Consider the following 5,343-nt stretch of genomic DNA (forward strand, 5'->3'; position numbering starts at 1 on the left):
ACATATATATCTTTCCCTTTCATGAGGGGAAGATGAGGCTTTCAGGGTTTTTTTGCATTATTATTATTTATTTATTATTTTTTAGGTTCCATATATTTATTCAGGAGCTTTGGTCCTTTGAGGATTATGAAGTCCACTTTTTTGAAATCATCTTTATTCCTCTGTAATTCAGTTTATTATATCGGTAATTCAGTTTATTATAACCTTTCTAACTCCAAAGAGATTCCAGTACCTGATGTCTTTCATGCATTCAGGTATTTTGCATGATGTCTGATGTGATTGGTAATAAAGGTTGCAATGAAGTAGCTGTGATCATAACCCTCCTGCAATCTAAAAACAACAGGGGTTTTCTTTTCTGTGCAGGCAGCTGTAAGGTTATCAGGAAGCAACTGTCTATCTGAACGGAACTGGTCATCTTTTCCTTGATCAATCACGATGTCCAGCTGAGAACCTGGATAGAACGTCACCAGACGATTAGCGTCATCATAAGCCTTCCATTTACTTTGATCTGATCCCAAATATCCACTAAAGGCTCTTTTTGCAAGGACAGAGAATAGGGTTGCAAACTGGAGCAAATGCGGAAACTGATTTGTATTTTCCAGGATTCTTCAAAGCCCAAATCAGAGCTCCATGGCCTCTCATAGTATGGCCAAAAAGGGCCATCGCTTGGGGATCCACTGGGAAATTGGCATGTATGAGTTGTGGAAGAGCCCATTCTGTACTTCGTTTTCCATGGAAATCCAGTGGCATCCACGTAACAGCCAGCCCCCGGGGCTCTCAACCTCTCCTTTAGTATGCAGCCACAGAGGCTGCTATCTGCAGCTCTGGCGACAAGGCCGTGTTCTGAGGCTGCTGGATTGTGATAGAAATTTTTGTTCTGTACAAGTTTAGTCAGACCGCCAATACCGTGCCGGGCACTTTGTAGTTTCTGCTTCGGGTGGTGAAGAGAGAGCAGATTTCTTTGTGAAGTTCAGTTCAACGCTGTCATGTTCAGAGCCTTTCCATAAGCCTCCAAGCACTTGTCGCTGGACGTGTTTCAATGCCATTCTCCTGTTCACCTGCTACTTGCTTTTCGGTCCGGACCAAAGATAGACGCTTCTCGGCCAGCAGCGCAAACCGAAGACGCGTCCACAGGAGAAGGTGCGGCCTCAACATGGCCGTATTATTTTTATGCTGTCTTTTTAAAACACTTTATTGTTGTCTCTTACAGTTCTTGTAGCAGTCCCTGTATCAATAGTACCCTGTGTCCCCGAAAATAAGACGGTGTCTTATATTAATTTTTGCTCCCAAAGATGTGCTAGTTCTTATCTGCAGGGGATGTTTTCTTTTTCCATGAAGAAGAATGCGGTACACATTTAGTGTTGAACAACAAAAAAAGGAAATTTATTACATGTATACGGTACGTAGTAGTTGTCAGCACAAACCAGCACAACAGACAAACTGAATCCTACAGTATCAAGAATTTCTTGTTACTACCATTATTTCCATGTATAACAATCTATGGTACATTTACTCATTTATTCAATGCCAGCCATGCCATCATCTTCTGGAACATCATCATAACAATCCAAACCCTTATTTTCGGGGAGGTCTTATTTTCGGGGGGATGCCTTATATTTCAGCAAGAGGCAAAACTGTAAGTAGGTCTTGTTTTCGGGGGATGTCTTACTTTCAGGGAAACAGGATCTCAAGCACATTTGTACATCAGTTGCCATCATTATTTTCTAGACATTTATTTTCTAATGAGGGAAGATGAGTTTCATACAAGGAATGCTTATATTCTACATCAGTAAAGCTCAAATGAGAATTCGGATTTCTTCTGCTGAATCCTGAGCCCCTGGCAGGGACCGAGCTAGCTGGGCAGGGCCGTCAGAGCGCTCAGACTCCAGCTTTAAACCAAGCGAGGTTGGACAGTACTATTTAGCCTGTAGTTGTCAGAGAATTTCATGTTATTATTGTTATGAGTAATCAATCATCTATACAGAATGTGTTGTTTAAAACTGAGAGATAATTGTTTCTATTTTATGGAAAATCTATATTCGTCTTATTAGCTTTAATAATTTGTTGTTTTAGAATGAAGAAAAGGGAAAAGTGTATTCAGGTTGCGGTCTGATGGTCTTCACAAATATGTTCATTTGTTATACTTTACACGTGCCATCTTCTTATAAATATGCCACATTTTGTAATATTTAGATCATTCTTTTCCAAATATAAGATGAAACAATTTTGCAGAAACAAGAGAGAACTTCCACATCGCATTGTAATTTCCCTCATAACGACGACGAAGAAAATTATTTCCTTATCGTCAAACTTAATGGTTTGTTTTTTTTTTGTCCCTTTGATCAAAAGATTTTGGTTTTGTAGCAGATTTTAAACCTAAAAAGTGTGGGGGAGCGGGGAGGGAGGTGAAAAATGAGGACCTAATGCCGGGGATTTAAGTGGAGAGAAAATGTTTTGAGAATGATGAGGGCAATGAATGTACAAATGCGCTTTACACAATTGATGTGTGTATGGATTGTGATAAGAGTCGTATGAGCCCCTAATAAAATGATTTTGTTAAAGTGTTTGTTCTAGAAAATGATTCATATGGGGGGGGAAATGGGGATGTGTTAGTATATAAATGGCGTGATGCTTATTTTCAAATATTTATGTAATATCAGCATCTATCAAGAAACGTGGGCCACCCATCTCCCTTTTTTCATGGTTAACTGAAAATTAAAAAAGACAAAATGATATTCTAAACTAACTTTCTAGAAGAATACCCAGATGGGGATTCTACATATGGAAACCTAGGTCTATATTTCCCAGCCAAACTCATTCCCTAGCTATGGAGATTACAGACTGCTGCAAGGATAGAATATGTAGTGGAGAAATATGTTCATTTTAATAATGTTAAGTGGTGTTTGTGATCGATAGTAAGTAAAAATGTATTTCTAGCAGGGCTCCAGTTCATACGTGTAAGACTTATTTCAAACAAACTTGTTTAAATATGTCCCCACAATCAATGCATGGCTGCAGACAAACTCTCTCAGCAATGTGCTTTTTTTCTTTGTCTCACTAAGGTACCTTTAAAAATAACACCCCAAAACAGGATACATTTTGTCTCCTGGGGAGTGGGAATATTTTGAAGTCAGGGCTAATACCCAAGTTTTAACAAAACTGAAGCAAACTTCCTGTCAAAACATTGCAGCTTTACAAGGAATGCTACCCCACAAAATCAGCAGTCTCTAGATGGATCCATATTTTAATGGTCAGACCATTTCAAAGGTGAGCCAAGAGAGGGAACACTATCAACTTTGATGAATGATGAAACTGTAGCCGAAGTCCAGAAACTGGTGGAATAAAATGACCACAATTTATACAATGGCTACTCAAGTTAGGATCTCACATATTTCAGCATCATAAATTTTAAGCAAACTTAGCCTCAGCAAGCTTTCAGCTTGATGGATGCCCAAAGCATTGCGTGAAGGTTAGCTAGCTCAAAGAACTGATCTTCCCATTAGTCTTTAAGTAAAGTTGGCACTAATTAAGAGAATTCTATGGATCAGATCGTAATCGGTGATGAAGTAAGTCTTGGTTTTATCAATACTATCCAGAGAAAAAGATCTTATCAAAACAGTGGGTCCGAAGGAGAACTGCTAGGTCAATTGAATTGGAGGCAGAGAGATTAGCTCAAAAGGTTATAGCATTTGGGGAATTCTCAGGGAGGAATCATGATAGATTTTTCTCAAAAGGCAATTACATGGCAATTATTAGGAACTTTTAAGAAAACTGAACATTTCATTTTGAGGAAAGGTGTGCAAAGGAAGGTTTTTATTCTACAGTATCCAGGACTGCTCATCCTTCGACAGCAGCTGGGACAGGCCTATGGGAACCCTTGCCCAAGCCACCCTAAAGCCTTCACTGTACCCTTCAGAGTTTCTTTTGATCCTCTACCTCAAAGAACTTTGGAAAGGAACATGATTTGAGCCCCTTGAAGATGCCCAAACTGTCCTTTGATGTGGTGGAAAGCAACAAACTCAGGTTCCTTCTAGCATGGGTTAGAAAGATGAATGCCTTCAGATATGGGTTGATCTAGGTGGAAAATAATCCAAGAAATAGTGGCTTCACATTTTGATATTTTGCTTAATCAAAGCTTTTGTGATTTTTAGCAATGCTTTTACCTAGCTTCATGTAAGAAACCCAAGAATGGCTTACACTTTTTGTCTTTAATGCTTCTGACTTATGATCCCATCAATACTCAGCAATATGTGAATGAAACAAGATTCAAGGTGTTGAAATATCTAATCACTGACCAACTTTCTACTACCTGAATATGACGAACAGAGGGAAAGTTAATATAGGATTTTTGATTAATTACTATAAAAACCCAGTAAAAAATGATGTATAGATTCTACCCAGTTGCAGACTGCTTTCCCAGTCCTTATCTGGCACACAAGATCTGTATGTGGCTGCTTTTCTTTCTTCTCTTTCCTTTGAAAAAATCAGAGTTTTCTAAATTGATTGCTTGGTGGTTTTTAACATACATGCTATAGGGGGAAATAACAACTAAGCTTCGCAGTACTTTGACATCTTTTGGCCCAAGGGTCTTGAATCATAGCAGCTCTGATGAAGTCAGTTGAAAGGGTCCCAAACCAGGTAAGCATTTGGAGATCTGTGTGATGGTGCCATTGTCCACCAGACAGCAAGAACTCACTCAGGATCCATTTTAATGATCCTGAAGTTGAATGTTTGCTGATTATGAAATAAATCATCACTAATGATAACAACTTAGTCTTCTTTTCGCTTCAAGCATTCTATTGGAAAATATTTACTATCAAGTAAGAGTTTTAGGAAGGCTTGATAAAGTGCCAGTATCTGACATTATTAAACAGAATTACCTAGTTATCAGTAATTTCGTATGAATATTCAAGCACGGAGTTGAAAGAGGTCTTAGAAACCACTAAGTGTACTCCAATTGAAACTGAGTGGCTTGGCCCTGGTCAAACTGATGGCGATTTCTAAGGGGACCCGGGGATCCCTGATTCGTAGCACTGGCTCTCACCACCAGTCTCTTCTATGTAGGCATGGTTCTCACAAGATGGTCCCTGAACTTACAGCTTCCACATCACTCAGGGAGTTATCAGAACTGCAAATGTTAGAGCCTCAACTATGAGCTGCTGAATCAGAATCTTTGGAGCGGAGGCAAGCGACTTATGTAGCAATAAGCTCTCCAGGTAATTCTAATGAGGGTTGAAAATTTGAGAACCACTGCTCCCCATATATCATGGCATTTGATGTTCCCAATAAAAATCCACAAATAACAAGTTACATTGTAATTTTTGAAATAGAGATTCTAATTGC

The 5,343-nt window shown here is 39.0% G+C and overlaps 1 pseudogene; it reads right to left on the reverse strand.

Annotated features, from left to right (window-relative positions):
- Nucleotides 1–242: 242 nt before the first annotated feature.
- On the reverse strand, nt 243–1,046 carry LOC101662119 (annotated as a pseudogene).
- Nucleotides 1,047–5,343: the final 4,297 nt, after the last annotated feature.

The sequence above is a fragment of the Echinops telfairi genome, unplaced genomic scaffold (genome assembly GCF_000313985.2).
Source record: "Echinops telfairi isolate 266 unplaced genomic scaffold, ASM31398v2 ScPeMD7_7400;HRSCAF=8409, whole genome shotgun sequence".
Lineage (NCBI taxonomy): Eukaryota > Metazoa > Chordata > Mammalia > Afrosoricida > Tenrecidae > Echinops > Echinops telfairi.